The 19541-nt window shown below is 38.2% G+C and overlaps 1 protein-coding gene and 1 pseudogene across 2 annotated transcripts in view; one reads left to right on the top strand and one right to left on the bottom strand.

The window, feature by feature from the left end:
• Positions 1-18921, bottom strand: part of LOC139454490 (plasmolipin-like) — a 44903-nt gene extending 25982 nt beyond the window's left edge. The window contains exon 1 of one of the 2 annotated variants that reach the window (XM_071236235.1): positions 18859-18921. The gene's annotated coding sequence lies outside the window, so the exon portion shown is untranslated. Of the gene's footprint in view, positions 1-18203; positions 18378-18858 lie in introns of those variants that run through there. The other variant, XM_071236236.1, reaches the window with a different exon arrangement.
• LOC139453878 (uncharacterized) lies at positions 15343-17050 on the top strand (annotated as a pseudogene).
• Positions 18922-19541: the final 620 nt, after the last annotated feature.

Genomic DNA, 19541 nt, shown 5'->3' with positions numbered 1-19541 from the left:
GCATCTTCTAGGGACAATATCACACCAAGAAATATGATACACTGCTACAATACCAGTCTGCTCTTGGTAAACATATACAATACTGTGTTTTAGATCTCATGTAAGCATCGAGAATGCAGACATGAAACACAATACAGCTTTGTTTCCATTCTTTTTTTAGCATATTGAGTGTGAAAATATAATAAAAGTATTTTTATCACAGAAGGATCATTTTAAATGTTTCGCCACAATTCTCATTTAAAAAATGAAAATGAAAATACATAATAGTTTCCTATTCCACTTTTGAGAGGGACATTTTTATCTTGCCATGACACACGAAACTTATTCTCATAATGTCAAGTGTACAATCAGACATATCTGATTATCCCATCAAAAGTTGAGAGGTATCTTATGCTTCAAATGCAAGTGCCTTATCAAAACACATTTCCGGCACTGATAATGCCTGATTTAAAGGCTAAAATCCCTGATTGAAAGCAACATACATCTTTTGGCCTTTGAACTACCATGAAATGATAAGTATACACCTATCAAACATTCCATATAAATTTTTATTACTGGGATTTATCTAAGATCTTTAAATAAGTGCCCTTGGCAGATAAACTGAAAAAAATACACTATATTTTAGTTTTATACTAGATTTTTCTTTTAAATTCTTATTTTTTAAAACTCAGTGAGTGAGTGAGTGAGTGAGTGAGTGAGTGAGTGAGTGAGTGAGTGAGTGAGTATGGTTTTACGCCGCTTTTAGCAATATTCCAGTGGGGGACACCAGAAATGGGCTTCACACATTGTACCCATGTCGGGAATCGAACCCGGGTCTTCGGCGTGACGAGCTAACGCTTGAACCACTAGGCTACCCGACTGCCCTTTACAACTCAGAGTGTATTGACAATGCATTCAAAGCAATGACGGCAAGCTAAAAGTTGGTTGGTTGGTTTGTTGTTTAACACCACAATCAGCAACATCCCAGCTATATGACGGCGGTCTGTATATAATCGAGTCTGGACCAGACAATCCAGTGATTAATATCATGAGCATCGATCCAGGCAATTCAAGCTAAGAGAAAAGTATCTACCATGACAGGTACTGTTATCAGTCACCTCAACAAAGCCGAAACATTCGTTGAATATATGAGTTTGGAAATTTTCCAATATGGGAATGTTAACAAACATTTGTTGCAGTCTTAAGGCCGAATATCAGCCTCGCCTGGTCAAGACATATCCCTGTAATATTATGTAAAGGTCAATATCAAGAGTTATCATCATGATAATACATGATGACTGTGAATCCATGTGGTTAACAAGGAAACTGCCATTGTTATTACAGCCGCAATTCTGTGATTACATCATAAAGACTTACCATATTCTACATAATAAGCGCCCGGGGCCCTCTCGAAGTTAGAAGCAAATATATCAGCATATATCGCCATGGGCGCTTATCAGAGCAGGGGGCTTATTACGTTGAATGTGGTAATTACTTAATTGTGTGTACTGCTGGCATATTGCATGTCCTTTACTGTAATATCAAAGGAGGGTAATTATACTGCTTCCATCATAAAACAATGACTTGATGTGATAAAGTCTGATTCAAAGCAAGATGCAAGGATGTGGCCAATTTGCAATTCAATTAACAATGTCCTTGAATTCTGAGTTAAGTTTTATTATCTTATGTAAGTATTAATTAAGAGCACTTATGAAGCAATTAACTACATAAGATAATGTCTCTAGTTTACATTGGCAGATAGTTACTGATTTGATGTTTCCGGAGACTAACATTTGACATTCCTTATATACCACTCAAAACCGGGTTAAAAAACACCCACAGCTGGAAGTCTGTGTTGCAATATGCCATGACAGATTAACTGAAGTCATGTGATAAAAACAGGGCGTTCTTTAACTTATTTTTAGCATGAACACACAATGTCATTAAGAAAGTGCTCAAATGTAACAAATGTTATATTTGGGATAACACTTTCTTAATAAAGTACAGATTCTAGTACTATTTTGGGGGGTGGGTCCTGTACGAGAGGAAGTGTTATCCCAAATATAACATTTGTTACATTTGATCACTTTCTAAATGTCATTGTGTGTTCATAGTTTTCGGCCATGGGAGCCATGCAAATTTACACTTGTCAGAGGGTACACACACATCTAGACTACCAGTTGTTGGACTTTCATTTTTGTGGAAGCCTCGGTGACTGAGTGGGTTAGATCGCTGACTTTGTGTGCTGGTGATTAGGTGCCTCGTTATGGAAGTGTGGGTTCGAATCTCGGAGGGGACTCAGCCCCCAAAAATGTACTAGTATCTGTACTTTTCTAAGGAAGTGCTATCCCAAATAGGTTTATAGGCGTCTGGCATGCCCAACGGATGCAACACTGCACAGTGAATTGTGTCGCCTGAGATGACTGGGCCACCCGTGTTCTCGTCTGTTGGACTTGTGTTCAAGGTCAATGTGTTTGTAGTATACTTGTGTGAAGCTTAAATATTACTAGCTTCCTGTAATAACATTTTTAAATGAACGATACAATTTATAAAGTGTGCCCCTTCATGCAACAGAAAAATGTAGGACTGAAGCGATACACTGGTGCACCAGTGCATCGTGAGTTTTCATGCAACGATACGATACACGAAACAGTGAAACTAATTACTGAGGAACCTACCAAGAGTAATGAAGAGTAATGACAATGCCAGACAATCTCAGACAATTACCTGCTGATTACTGCTAGACCCAACAGTTATACACATGTACAGTACTCTGCCAGAAAATCCTCCGAGCTAATGAGTATTTACTTACCATTCTATGGGTATTAAAATTACTCATTGGGTATCCTCGTATTATGGTTTTTCGGATGCTGAAGAAACATTCATAGTTTTCCCGCTAATCACAAAAACATGATAAACAACTGCATCACCTGCCACTCACCTATAAAAGAAAATGTCACTTAAAAACACGCCATCATCCGAGTATTTACAATGTCTATGATACACTCCTCTATATAGCGTCAGAAATCACAATATTATGCAAGATGGCGATCTGAAAAAGTAGGATGTCCATAAAACATTATCCGATGATATAGTACCCCCCGGTAAACTAATTTTGCCAACCCTTCGGTCCTGTCTATTGGGTATTTTTAACCAATCAATAAACATTTGAGAATAATTCTGCTTCAAATACTGTTTCAGGTCACTTCTAATATGCATTTGTTCATACCTGACCTAATGTGCTGCAAAAAGTTCACTAATGGAATACATGCATATATGTTACATAGATAAGCGGGATGAACTGCTTTTTCGCATATTCACTGCAGCAGAGAGTTGATATATGAGGCTGGCATTCAATCAATAAATAACAATGTGTAATAAATAACAGGTACACAAGCTGAAAAAGCTACATTGGATAAATTGTACATTGTGTTGATCAATGATTGATTGGGCATATTTGTATGCAACAACTAAAACATAATTGGGTAATGGTGGTATTTTAGCTACTTCATATTACAGCTTATCTGAAAAAGCAAAACGACTCTTTCAAGCAATTAGGCCACAACTATGTCCCAAGACCAACACTTAGTCTCTGAAAATAAGTTGATAGATACAAGCAACTCCATTTAAATTGAAAAGGAGACCTAGTAAGATGGGCGTTTCCTTGTGGAATATCTAGACTTGTTTCATTTAGAGGTATAGTGTTACAGAAAGGGCTGACAAACATTTCCCTCATGTTGAGAGTAACATACCTAATGATAGTAATTAGTCTACTTCCCAGACCCAAGAAAATAAATTAAAAAAAGAGTCCAACTCAAGTCTAGAAAGATTTGGCAAGTCTAGATTGCCTTAGCTCCAGGCTCTGAAATTAAGAATTGTCCTGGGCTCCTTTTGGATATTATCTTTATTTTGTAGATATATATTATTAATTGAGTTAACTTTATTTTTGGGACAAAATGACTCTAGTTAATTATGTTCAGATAATTTTCTGTCTATAACCAGTTACAGATGTGACAAAAATATCAAGAATGATTGAGTCTCCAGTAACACAGTTTTACTTCTAGATGAATATTGTACATATTAGCTGATGTATACATCAGGCATAAACCCATAAACAGACATAAGAGCTGAATTCACACTAATATTCAAGTTGCCAGTCTTTTGTGAAAAAAAGTCAGAAAGATCTACCCGAAACAAGACAAGAAAACATTTCTTTAATTACATGCTCCTTCCAAACATATTGTTGTGCCGAAATTTGCATAATTCCATACCGATGGGTATTCTTGACAAATGCCCACAGACATGATAAAATATGTGAAACAAATTCGAGTAATCCAAACAAATGGTGATGGGGCTTGTTGTGCATTCAAGCATAAAAAGGACGCTTTTTCATGTTCATATATATATATATATTGTTAGATCCCAGAGTAGAAACAAGTTGTTCAACTTCTGCTTGCGTGGACTGGTTCATCGAACAACCCAGCGTAATGTGTTTCCAACTGCCATAAGGTTACATAGCATGTGTAGCTATCGCCCAGTTGTTAACTTTTTTCAGATGCACATTATAAACATGATAAAAGCTTCTAGCATGACCTTGACCTTGACATACAAACCGAAATGCCAACGTCAAATGTGATACCAGTATGTCTGCACTGGGTCACCTGGGGTATTTAGGGGACCAGGAATGCCAGGAATGTTTGAATGTGCACGTGATGCAGTTGTCTGCCTGTGGAGTATGGGCGGGAGAGTTCTTAGTTACCATTTTGATGGAGGTCCCTTATAGTAACAGACTTCTAGTGATGTGTCAGATGAGATCTGATGCAACTTTCTGATCATTGGACTTCGTAGTCGTAAGCCATTTTGAGTGAGTGAGTGAGTGAGTGAGTGCGGTTGTTTTCCAGCAGTATTCTTTCGGGCTGGCTAAAAGGATTGATAATCAGAATTATTGTCAATGGGAAGAAATATTACGATTATCAATATAAAATTGTTGTCATCGATATTACCTTGCATAAACTATTGTGAGGAAACGGAGATTAAATGAACCGAAACGGTTTTCTTTTTGTCAGACTTACTTTCTGCAGAAGACGAAAAACAACCACTTTTGTCATATCTCAAATGCCTACAATGTAATCAATGCATAAATGTGTCAATACTCACCAGTGAGGTGAAATATGTTCATTTCTTTCTTGATTTTCATGCAATATTTGCTTAAAGTTACTTCTCCAATATTTATCGATAATTGATCAGTATTTAGTTAGCGATTATCTATCTCTGTGACCTATATCGATAGCCAGTCCTTATTCGTACCGGCAATGTCACAGCAAACAAACAGGATGAGGTAGGTAAATATTTTTGTAGCAGTGTGTCAGACCTACACATGGCAAAGACATACTGTGTTAAATTATCACAACTTTCCAAGTTTCTGAAATTGAAATGCAGGTTGTTCTGTATGTTTAGCAAAATCCTAGGAAACTTTGAGAATATGACTAAGTCATTTCACTTCTCACTTACGTCATGAAACAGGATGTAGTTTACTTTACGATCTGCTACCATGGCAGTCGTTGATAATTAGGTGTACTCCATGCAAGTGTGGTCCATGTTAGCTATAGCAGGGATAGACTGACAGACACAGCCACTGGTCTGCTGCAGTAGAAACTACCATACTTAGTTCACTAATCCTTATAATGATGACATTGAAAAACCCTTAAAATCGGAAAATTTCTACGAGTCTACTAGTCCTTATGATACCTTAACAATTGAGCAGCTTGACAAGGACTAGCCCTGTTGACTGCAAGACTAGTGAAAATCTTCAGGGCCGAGTTGGTTACTCCTAAAATCTATGTTTTACATGAACTACTTGTCCGAAATGTGCTTCGGACTAGTTAGCCTTGACCAATGGTGTATACCCCTGGATAATTTCCATAACAGAAATTACTGTTACCACAGAGCAAACGGAATTAAGATTGGGGGATTAAATATCCCAACCACAAGTGAATATCCGGGTTAGAATAGGTCTTCAGCAACCCATGCTTGCCTTAAGAGGCAACTTTGCTTGTCGTGAAAGGCGACTAACGGGATCGGGTGGTCAGTCTTGCGGACTTGGTTGATGCATGTCATCATATCCCAATTGCGTAGATTGATGTCAGTCCCTGGATTGTCTGGTCCACCATTTTTTACAGACCAAGGTTGTACAACTAGAATATTGCTGGGTTTGGCGTTAAACAACAAACAAACATACAAACAAATATTCTGACAGCCACAAGCATGACTATATATGTAATTCTCAGCGTTACGTGGTTACTGCATGTATTACATAGTAAATCAGGGTTGGAAATTCTGTGTATTTAAGTGTCAACTGAAAGTCAGAATGACTAAATTCACAATGGGGTAAGATCCTACATTAATATAAATATACAATGAGGCGACTTTTATTATGTGAAGCCAATAATAAATGTACTTTCACACATAGACATAGATATAGACATAGACACACACACACACACACACACACACACACACACACACACACACACACACACACACACACACACACACACACACACACACTACACACGCACGCACGCACGCACGCACAAACGCACGCACGCACACACACACAGATTTTTAACCAAGGGCAGGTAACTCTAACCTTCTTTCCTAAAAATGAACATACAAACCGCACATCACACAATGCTTATGTTTGAGCAGGTTGTGTGTTTGTGGAAGATTAAATGGCCTTTTGGGCTGTAGTGCAGTTTAAACACACACCACTAAACTTTCATAAATCGCTGCAAAAAGGGAATTTTAATACAAGCGACAAACTATGTTGTTCCTCCGGAATACAAAGATTGTTAATACCATAATACCAAGCAAATTGGCTTGTCCCCAAAAATACCAGTAAATTTTCTTTTCCTTTTGGCCTATTGAACCATTTTTCAACATGTTCAAATAACCTTTATTTTTTCATTGAAAAGTATTCTTCTTGTTGACATGGTTGACACACTTAAATCTCAAAGGCGCAGCTACACATCCATAGGATCTTACAAAACAGGTCTTACATCCCGAATTGCAACAAATCACGTGAGCACCTTCATTAAAAACATAAAAAGATTTGGAAAATATCTGTTGACGAGTTGGCAGTGCACATGCTTTGCAAATCCTGCCATCGACCGAAATCTGCATGACCATGATGACAGTTTACAAACCAGATTTTGATTGGACCAGCCTAGTTCGGCAAGGGTGGAAACTGGACTTTTATAGTCAGTTAACTCTCTTGCCTCGGGAAGATGTAACACTTGTAGCTCACCAGGTTCTCCGTCAGTGCAACCATGGTAACTTGATTGCATTTTTCCACGATGCACGAAGCCTAAATATTTGATGCAATCTGCCATACTGGTATTGGTTACCATGACAATCGTGATAATATCATAAACAAGAATATTGCAAATACTCTCAGAATTACAAAATTTGTACTGGCTTATGACTTGTTAGAATTGGTAACATTTCATGACAAACATTTTGCAATTAATTTGTGACAACCATACAATACGCACTGGTGCTATTGACATTTATAAAGTTTCAATGTTCAGTGTGCTGTTGAACTGTCCATGCTGATGGCATTTATCATGTTTATATGGAACTGAAACGATTTCAAAACAAATCATATAAAATGCAGCTATTGTCATACATGTTTTACCAATATGAAAAAGAATTAATACAGATAACATGGCTTCTCTGTGAATCAAAATATGGTGATTCATATCACAAACTACGTATTGTATTTTTACAAGCTGTCACAGTCCAAACATCCAGGTTCGGCATGCCACAAGTTGGTTCCCATTGAATGCCTGAAATAATTAGAAGTTTTCTTTGTTTGTCATTTAACGCCACTCAGCAATATTCCAACCATATGACGATGCTCTGTAAATAATCGAGTCGGGACAGACAATCAAGTGATTGACATCATGAGCGTCGATTCACACAATTGGATACAATGACATGTCCCAACCTAGACACGGATCCTGAAATTAAGCATTGTTCTGGGCTCCATTTGGAATCTATTTTATATTTCGTAAATACAGTAAACTACGTTTAAAATCACCAAGCATATAACGAACTGGCGGATATAATGAACTGTTTTTTTTGGTCCACACCATTGGGTGTTTAAATCATGATGTATACATGTTTATAACTAACTACGCTTATAACATACTAAAATTTGTTGTCCCTTTGAGTTTGTTATAACCTTAGTTTACTGTATTTATATATATTAATCAGATAACTTTATTTCAGGGACAGAACGCTAGTCAATGTCTAGCCTTGAACTTGTACTCAATGTCTCTATATACAGCAATCACTATGGCAGTAATGCCTGACATGATGTTGTGTAGTGAAGCTATTTCAGCATCAGTCAGGGTGAGATTATTGTCTTACTGCCAGATTTGACTTATCCACCTACAGAAGGCAAAACGTCCACTCTGTGTAACAGTGTCAAGTTCCCCAAGCTAGAGGCAGGCGAAAATGTCAAGTTCATGTAGTGTTGGCACGAACCATGTTACAGCTTGTTTTATGACTTGCCTGTGAACAGATCACCCATTTAATAAACATACAGCTGTATTACATATTGTGTGCACGTGCTTATGGATGGCGGGAACAACTTTCACTGACAATCTCTTTGGTTTATTCAATGACACTGCGTGTAGAGATGATAGATCACTGAGAGGAGCTTATGCACACTCGATGACCACAGCAACCCTGTTGCTAGGTTTACGTCACATGACATTATTTTGATGGTGGATCTTGCAACGAAATTGTGATTGAATAAAGTCTTTGTTAAATTATGGGAGTTATGATAACTTTAGTGCTACGATAGTTGTGTGGAACGGAACCCTGAATACTAAAGGTATTCAGGTTTATGGTATTAAATTAACATGTGTCAAGTAAGTATTATTCTATTAAACTCAATAGGATTATGTTGTGCATCTCATGGATGTCTGCCTATTAATAAACAATGGTGAAAGTTTTTAAAAAGTTATAAGCGGGAAGGAAGCAATAACATTGTCAACTCACTCCCGTGTAATACCAATTTTATGAAATTTGTGAATAGTTCTGGTGTCTGACACGCTTTCGCTTGTTTCATAAAATTCTTGTGAACTATTCACAAGTTTCATAAAATTGGTATTACACGGGAGCTCTTTAGTATTCTGTATGACCAGTAACAATTTCCATGTCTTGAAAATGAACTTATTCAACTTGTTCAAGCTTAGAGAAAAGTTCAAAATCATGCTTTCCATCAGAAAACCACACTTCAAAGGCTATTCAAGATTGACTTCCTTGTGTGAGTTCCTCGACAGTTCAGGAAAGGTACTGGGTTCACTGTATCCCTCGACCCTGGATGTTCGTCACGAGAACCGACTGAAGTGAACACCTGGTGGTCAGTGGTAATAATGTCTGACCTGCCTGGTAGTGTGTCACCATACCCTGATTTTGTTGATCGTTAAATCATTGTGCTATCATAGTACCAACCACTTGTAAACCCGGATACTAATGTGGATTGGATGGTTAAATGTCTGACCTGCCTGGTAGTGTGTCACCATACCCTGATTTTGTCAATCATTTTATCATTGTGCTATCATAATACCAACCACTTGTTAACCTGGACACTAATGTGGATTGGATGGTTAAAATGTCTGACCTGCCTGGTAGTGTGTCACCATACACTGATTTTGTCGATCATTAAATCATTGTGCTATCATAGTATCACTTGTTAACCTGCCTTTTTAATGGTTAATGGTAACATGTGAGGATTAGATGGATGAATAGCTGGAATATTGATGACTATGCTAGCTGTTGCATAAAACTACATTCACTCACTCAAGTCACACTTATTTAAGCAGGATTCAGTTCGTTAGTTGAGGTTCTTAAAATGCAAACAGAGAACATTAACCATATTAAGGGCTGTGTGTGTGTGTGTGTGTGGGGGGGGGGGGGGGGGATGGGAAAGAGAAATTGTCTACAGGAACAATTTACCCCCTGGAACCCCCCTCTAAATGCGCCTAGGCCATGCGTCCCAATAGTATCAACTCAAGAGTGTGACTTAACAGATGAACTGAGGCACATACCCAGACCAGCAGATGGTAAGACTGCCTGCTGCCCCACCGCCCCATTTTTAGCTACCACCCAGCCAGGCATCACAAACCTCAGCTGGTGTTTCATGTAAGACGGCAATTACAGGGACTATGGTACTGAAAAGCTGCACTGATTGCCCCAGCAAGGAAATGACAAGTAGGACTATATCCTGTGGAGCAGGAATGTGACTGATACCATGATGCCACCAGTTTGGCCTGTCTGGAGCAGGTTTACAACTCCCTCAATCCTGTCATGCCCAGTGGACAAGTTCAAAGGTCAAGGTCTTGGTCATAGTCACCACGGTTCAGTAGACATGACTACCTCTTGTCAACTCCCTGTGAAGTTGTGTGTCATGCTGTGACCACCGGTGTGTGTCACGCTGTCACAGAGCGCGCTGAATGAGGAAATACACTCCTGCAAACAGTTATTCGTCATAGCTAAGATGTCTTTACTCGTGATATTTCATCAAATATTTGACACATGGTTGAAATGTCTTTTAATGACAGATTTCGTTATTGAAATATTCATGGTGAACTCATCAGCTGTCAAACCAATGTGATTTGTTCACAAAATAACACACGAATAAATTACTAAAAAAATGCTGATCATGTATTTTTTTACCCAGACTCCTGAAAAATTATTGCATAGATTGAAGTTTCAAACAAAAATACCAATAGCATTAGGAGTAATTCTTCTCAACTGCCTCTTAACCATATGAATTTCATTTCAAGTCCAAATGAAAATTATGTCAATTTAATTTTTTATCTTAAATACCAGATGCATGATACAGCATGTACAGTATGACCATGAGATTAGGTATAATGCTTACAATGTAATCAGTAATGAAGTATGTTAATTTCTAACATAACATTTCATGAAAAACACTGATAAAAAAAGCCTTATCAAGATAATATCAATAATGCATTGCAATTAACAACTGAATTATTATACTGCTACACCTCTAATCATGCTATTAGCACTAGCCAATGAGCATCCAGACTACTGGTAATTTGGTCACTCCCAACATTGTGGTAACGTATTAGCTGAATCGGCAAGTTTTCTGTCAGCATCTTTGACATTCACTGTATATACCAAAGCAACTGGCAAATTGTCTATCAAAACAGTGGCTTGCTTGCCCTGGGCCTGCCTGAAGTACACACCTAGTTTCCCCAACCGTCGTGAAATGTTGGGGTTATATTGGCGGGCTATTCCCTTGCTAACTTACATACATAATATTAAGGAGCACTGCATTCCACTGGCCATGCTAGCTAGCTGCTAGGAGCGATAGATATTGGCCTGACTTTTGTATTGCAGTTTATTACAATAATTCATGTATTACAATAAGTACAGCAATATATTGCATGCATGCTTGAGTCGTCCGAACGCATGCATAATGGACACATTATTGACAGGAAGTTGGTCGTGATTAGTTTTGCTTTTTCGATCACAGGCACTGGTTGAAAATGTCATAATTTCAATGATTTGTCACTTGGTCAACTTTACCAACAAGTTCTAAAAGAATTTATCATTATATTACAAAACGTAAAAGGCTCTTTTTATTATTGGCCCTACTATCAGTCAAAAATCACCTTGATTAAGCCATCGCATTAGTTTTAATTATGTAAATGTGAATTCTTAATTCCCATTTGGGAATTTATACCAACAATTGCTGCAGACTTGGGGCCAATATCGGACTCTGAGCAGGTCTTGATATACCCTTGATGTCCGTTGGTCAATTTCTCGGTTCAAAATTATAATAAAGAGGTATCTATTCTACAGTGGGACTACATCAAATTTCAAAACAAAGTAGGTTTATCTCCTAAACGAACTTGGAACAGGGAACAGAAGAGATTTATCTTCTGCTGAGAGACCGATGTTCAGCATCAAGACTGCAGCAAAATGCATGTTAATATATACCTATGACTGATGTTATGACTTTGGACAGGTGACCAGAAATTCACAAATATATAAGGAAGAAACACTGTATTGAGCGCAGCAATAAAATATCTCTATATTTTGGAAAATATGAAATCTAAAAATCCCAATTTTGTACATAATTTTGATCCCCTCCCCCAAATAGCCTCTGTCCAGCCAAGGGTAATAAGTTTGGAATCCTCAACAAATCCTGACTATTCTTATCAGAGACTTGGATGATTACTTCAGGAACCAAAGCAGCGCTAAACCCAACCCACTCACTCACTGTACCTACGGTTCAGGGGCAGTGGGGTAGCCTAGTGGTTAAAGCTTTTGCTCGTCATGTCAAAGACCAGGGTTCAATTCCTCAAATGGGTGCAATGTGTGAAGCCCATTTCTGGTGTCCCCAACGTGATATTGCTGGAATATTGCTAAAAGTGGCATAAAACCACACCGACTCAGTTAATGTACTTACAGGTCAAGCAATCCATCAATGATTGACCCTGAAGCAGACACTTTGGGTCATGGTGCCCCTGTTGTTCTCAGCCAGTACATCTAGCCAGGATTTCCAGGATATTGAAATCACCGATTTAACTACAAAATGATTACACACAAGGGAACATTACACTGCCGTTCTAATTAAATATCACATGGCAACACTAAATGCATCATAATTAAAAAAAATAAAAATTATTTAACATTTGAAGAAAGGTTCAAATTCTGACACTATGAAAATATTAACCTGAGATCTCAATTATCCGACACTGACTATTTGCATCTGCCATTATTTTCACGCTGCAGTGACGCGATTGTTCACGCAGGATGGTGACCCAAATAGCAGGTTCCGCCTGCAGATCAATATTTGTACTCGGGATGAAGGAGGCAACAGCCATTGCTACAACATACAAAACGGTCTTAGTTCTGTCATGAAACGTTGGGCCGACCACGGCTCGTTACAAGCCTTCTAATTACACACTGGATTTGTTTGTAACACCTGTTAACATATTAAATAACATTACAGACATGGTAAAAGAAAACCAATATGATGAAAGGTTAAACAATGGTTATCATGGTTTTGGTTTGTTGTTTTTCAGGACATGTATTAAACTAGTTTTTTAACATATTAAATAAAAAGGAAAAAAACCTGTGGCTTCGACCAACATGTGCGAACCTTTCAAGTGCTTTGGGGAGACTAGTTCTGCCTCTGCTGTTAAGCTGCTGGTCAATATCCCTCAGAATTAAACACACTCTACCCACTTCTAATTCATGATCTTACTCCAAATATGTTCTACTTTTTTATCATTTAACTAACATCAAGAGTTCAAGAAAATATTTTCACAGCCGACCTGTGACTGGAAACCTAACTTACATTAATATGATTAAATCCATAGTCCCTAGTTCACAAAATTTTTTTTTCAAGACTTGCCATAAATATTACAATGAATTGTTTGATAGGCATTACTTAGAAGTTGACGGATAACAAGATAGACACAATTTTATGGATAACAACTTCTTTAATACTGTGAAAAGCGATGTTTCAGTATAGATCCTTATAAGGATCTATACCGAAACGTCATTTTTCACAGTTTTAAAAAATTACAAAAGCTATTGGACAAGTGAAAGGTCGACAGTCTTCTAATACACACTATGAATTCTGACAGGCTAAAATAAAGTATGGCTGAAGCCATAGTGACAATGAGTCTAGTTATTTATAGTTCTCGCTCTGGATTTAAAATGTCATTGTAAACATACCTAGCGCCCCCACAACCGGGCTCCACAGAAGAACTGCTGTCAATAAGCCAATGGCTGACAGGCCTGTCGGTGCGGGAACCCTTATCTCAATATACAGCCCACATAGAAGCTTACACAATTGATGCTGTCACCTCAGTCAACATTGTGCATGGTATACTTATCGGCCAATTGATTAAATTCCAAAAGGTGAAATTCATGCACATATCATGCATATGCTAGTACTAAATAGATGTCGCCAGCTGTTATTGACACAGTGCAGAATCTCTATAGGTAGACTTTTTCTGGAGAAATCACCTAACAGTGTCTTAAGTCAGCAATTTCAATTATTTGCTGTCTTACATCATGTATATGACACAATCAATTTAACAATAACTGAAAAAGAGTTACCAGATGGTTGCAGTCATCTTGTGAGGATCACATAAGGGGCTGTGAGACATGCCAAGGACGAGCCCAGAGCTCCAGATAAGCTTTTGGTGTTGTGGGTATTTTACCCATGCATTTTAAAATCATTGGGTATCAGTAATTCTACCTGCGTATTCAAATTTCTGTTACCCACTAGTTTTTACACATGTGGGTATTTAAGTTAAATATTTAAAAACACTATTCATCTAGTCCCTGCAAACTGGTGTCGTGTGGGTTCGAGAGCTTTATAGGACTCAAATATACCACGATACACTTACAAGAAAGTGTGATGGCAAATGATCATGATGTAACTGTCATCGTGGAGTTTGGCAAGATTGACGGAATGCCTGTTTATAATTTCAAAATAAGTTGCTGATTTGCCAATCGAATACAGAGGTTACTTCACAATATTTTGATGATACGCACAAGTTTTATTTTTTTAGCGTATCTGTAATGTTCGTTGCGTATTTGATACGCTTGGATCATATTTTACTGTGTATTTCTGCATTTCTGATGCGTGTTTCACGCAGATACGCAGCTTATCTCTACATTCATATAACAACACACAATATTTGAAGTCAGATATCAGACTTATATCAGACTGGGATGATTCAGCAAGTATAGGAACTATTTCATGGAAGGTCACTGAAAGTGTCGCTTTGTGTAAATTACACAGCTGTCCCAGGTGGATGATCAATAGTTACAAGTACGCCTTCAATTATGATTGTCATCATATGGCAAAGTTGTAGTCCTATTGATCAGTCTTGGAATATATTTAAATAATTCATTGAAAATACCGATGAGAGTGAGGGGAAACATCCATTTTATTTAGAAAAGGATAATGTTAGGTTAGGTATACTCGACAAATATCATGCAAATATCATTGTCATCACCTAAATTCACAACTGAGTTCGTAGTTTGAGAAAGTGTGTGTGTGTGGAGGGGAGGGGGGGGGGGGGGGGGGGGAAACAAGGGTCTAGTCTTGTCGGTTGGACCCCCTCACGTCCAATTTAGTTTTCATACCATCGTCAAGTCACACAAGTTCGATCGACATGGAACTTCAACCGGCCATTTTGAATTATATTTCTCGCGATATGTAACGAGAAATTACTATACCTGCAGCTTTGATCTTCTGACAACACTGCTTTCGTTCGCTAAGACGGGAAAATGCTTCGTGTCAAGTTACCAAACGTAAGAGCTCATATTCAGCAAACAACTAGTTTTTAACCCGAGATCACAAATTAACTTGATCAGCTCAAATAAAATGTCAATTGTAATAAATTCACGCGTTGTAAATCGACGGCATGCCTATCGTCTGCTTGTTTACTTTCATGGTGTAAATGTCACGTGATCAGACACATGATGTGCTCACCAAAATTTAGAACTATGGAAACAAGTAAGGGCCATTTCTTATTGAAATCTTTATGCTTATTGAGAACTTCTGTCTCTGTAGTTTTGATGATATATAAAATAAAGCTTTTATTTTTTCAGGTTTTGACCAATGGTGAATCAACCAGAAGAGGCCAAAATAGGCAATATTTGTCTGCAGCCCTAGACAAGGCATATGATGCTGTTTTGGATGGAATGGCAAATTAGGAAAGCTGCCACTACCTTTGCTGTTCCATTTGCTACACTTCATGACAGGATTAGTGGGAAATTTCTATTGAATGTAGTAATACTGGTAGAGAGCCACTATTGTCCATAGAAGAACAGGAACTTAATTCACTTATTGATGCCAAGGCAAATTTTGGGTATGGCTGTACTACGGCTGAGGTTACTACTACTGCCACAGACCCGGCAATCAATCTTGGATAGAAGTCAAAGGATGAACAACCCCTATCACTTCAGTGGTTCTATGGGTTTATGAAGCGATGGCCTGATCTATCAGCGAAGAAGCCATGATCCTTTGAGATACAGAGAGAGAAAGCTACCTCAGAAGAGATGGTCACTCATTATTTTAATGAACTTGGGCACATCCGGATAAGTACAACCTGAAGACATGCCCTCATCGAAGTTATGTTGATGAAAAGGGACTTGTGGAGAATCACACCCCACCATCGGTAGTCACATCGAGTCAGAGTACTCCAGCTGCAGTGACAACATCAAGATCAAGTACTCCAACTGTTATAGGTTGCGACAATGCGTCTGGTAGTTCTATACCACCATATTTTGTATTCCTTTCAGGAAGTACCCCTGGAGCAGCAGGCCCTGTAAGCGACTCTGGCTGGTCAAACACGGAGATTTTTCAGCACTGACAGAGCATTTCCCGAAGCATGCTGTCTGCAGATAGTCCACTTCTTTTTGTGTACGATGATCATAGATCCCACGTATCTATTCCACTCATCGAATTGGCACGTCAGCATCACATTATTTTGTTTGTACTGCCTGCACACACGTCCCAAGTTTTACAGCCAATGGATGTTGGTTGCTTTGGACCTTTAGCTAATATTTACAACAACCTCTGTCGTTCGTATATGCAGGAAAATGCCACAAGTAGATAAACATTCTGTTCGTGAACTTGGCTGTAGAGCTTATAGCCAGTCGCTGACACCAAAAAATTTGCAATTCTCTTTCAGGAAATGTGGAGTCTACCTATTTGACAAATCTACCACCACCAATATCAACTTTGCGCCATCAACAGATTTTAAGTAGACTGAACGTTTGCTGCATCCTGATACTGGTGTTATTGATTCGAGTGTGCCAGTTGGAGACAAGGATGTCACTTCACATACTGAGGGCAATGATATAACCTGCAGGATTCTTTGAAGACAAGACGACAGTACTTTTCAAGAAAGCTGTGCCTACTGAAAAGAGAAACGCTCTGAGCGCTGTTGTCGGGGGCAAGGTCATCACTGAAGACGTCATTCTGAATTAAATTTATTTTCAAACAGACTGTGAAATCGGCACCCAAAAACAGAAAGCAAGCACCTAAACCTTCAAAAAGAAAAACTACCATCACTGCAATGAATGCAAGTACTTCTGAAACTTCACGGACCAACGCACATCAGGACGATAGTTTTGATTCGTACGATAGTGATGTGACAAGTGACGACAACTCTGCTGCAAATGTAACCAATTTGTACCTGATGAGGTTCAAGCTAATGTCTCACTGATCATTACAACCTGGGCACAATGTACCCATCCTTGTACATGTCAGCATAGTCCTGCACCATGACCGTGGAATATATTTATTTTATGAAAAAATAATAATCTAGAAATGCATACAAAAGCAAGTCTAGCCAGCTCAAGCTAGCTCAGCATAGGGAATTTTTTTTATTTTTAGAGTCAAGAAGGATATTGTGTAATATAAGATTTCAGAGACTAAATGTTAGTCTAATGTCAGCACAGTCCGGTTTCCGATCATATTTTTCGGAGTGTTTTTTAAAAAAAAATTATTTAATTTTTATGAGGAAGATGATTGTTTCCGAGGACTACTGTTTTAAAAAACGTGATTTTCCTCGGAGATTTCACATCCCTGAGCACTGGACACATTTACTTTTATGCATGCCTGTTCGTGTTGTGCGTCGACATTCTGAGTTTTGGTGCCCCTGTCATGATGAGCCTGAATAATAACTCCCTGTCTCAACCTTGTAAATAGGCTGGATATTTGTGACTTTTCATCATTTTGTTTTCAATACTAAAACATAAAATGAACGTTTGATGGACAAAAATATCATAAAACAATTGTGGACTGTTCTAAATCGGATTTTGACACAAGAGATCGTCCATACATCATCCTTTATGCGAGAAGCCAACTAATCAAATGATCGAACTGTGTGACAGAGCTTTCTGGGTCACTTCTGTTGACAGTGAGTGTCGATTTCAGAACTGTTTGTCATAAATAAAAAAGTGTACAGGGAAGATATTTGAGAAAAAGATTATATATGAATATTACTATTAATATTCAGCAACTTTCCGTAAGTGATCAACTTCCTTGACACAAGAATATATATTATGCCAATGAAAGTTCATTTTGAAAATGAGAAGATTACTTTTTTACAAAAGCTGAACGATTCTGCATCACTTACCTCTCTATCAACATCTGACAAGAAATACGTTTAAAGATCCTGTACAGCTAACGCCCTCAACTAGGAGAAACTACAACTCCCAATATCCGCACTCAAGTCCAATGTCAACAAGAGGGAGTGGATCGAGTATGATAGCCCCGGTGCAGTTCTACATATTTGTAGCAGCCTATCACCTGATATTACGCTCGCAACATATACGCCTTGTTTGCTAATCACACACACACGAGACTACACAAGCGTGACATAACAAGCTGATATTGTCATAACGGACTCGGCCAGTGACAAATTCACTCGATAAACGAATTCAATTTATGGATTTACAAGCATTAGGTCAGAGCGGACTGTCGGTAAAACCTTCACGGTGTGGATCAATGTCATGGCCAAGGAGCACACGGTAAAGTGGTATTAGAAACTACCACAGACAGAGGATTGTGCGCGGGACAAACTCGTTTGACTGGGAGGGAGGCGGCAGGCAGCAGGTGCCCCTTTGCGATCCGGTACATGCCCTGTGGAACTCGATGTGTCCACTAATACTCGATGCAAATACGTAATCAGTTAACAATAACGAAATACTAGTTCAATATGTTAATTTATAAGTGTTGGGTATCCATGCATAAAGTACCTGTAAGTTAGAAAGAGAATGAAAAAGACTTACCAAATAGCGAAAGAATTTCTAATTTCTCCAACGGAAGTACAAGCCACTTCCGGACAAGTGGGCGGAGTCAAGAGCAGACAACTTTGTAATGCTTGAATGCAATGCTAGCCACTGCAAAAATGGATTTTACAACATTTTCAATGTTCTCACTATTGTGTAGAATAAATAACATCTCGTTGATTCGCCAACATTACCTAACCACATTATGACACACAAACACCGAAAAACAATGTGAATTTTATTTTGATAATTTACACACGTTGTTATGAACATGCTTACATTACACACTCACTTGAATACTAATTAAGGTACTATTAAATTTTCTATTTTCTAGTACCTACAGAATATCGATCATGCTATTAAGCGCCGATAAAGAGACGATTTTATCAATGTATTTTAAACTTGAAACATAAAATATATATGACAATCACCCCTTTCTGTCACTTAATTGTTTCATAATTATGCCAAATATATGTGATGGAAGACAATTATCAAGATATCTGGACCAGTCACTCATCATGCCTCAGTGATATCTTACTCACTCCATCTAACATAATTCTGATCCCATCGTAATTTCTCATCGTAAAAATACACTGTGGATATCGCTTGATCTCACCCAAGCGATATCTCCTGGGGGAGCCAGTTTTGGATGATAAATATTACTTACAGTAATGAAAAATAAT

This window comes from Haliotis cracherodii, unplaced genomic scaffold, assembly GCF_022045235.1.
Source record: "Haliotis cracherodii isolate W230 unplaced genomic scaffold, xgHalCrac1.p SCAF_10, whole genome shotgun sequence".
Taxonomy (NCBI): domain Eukaryota; kingdom Metazoa; phylum Mollusca; class Gastropoda; order Lepetellida; family Haliotidae; genus Haliotis; species Haliotis cracherodii.
This window is presented reverse-complemented; position numbering and strand designations above follow the sequence as displayed.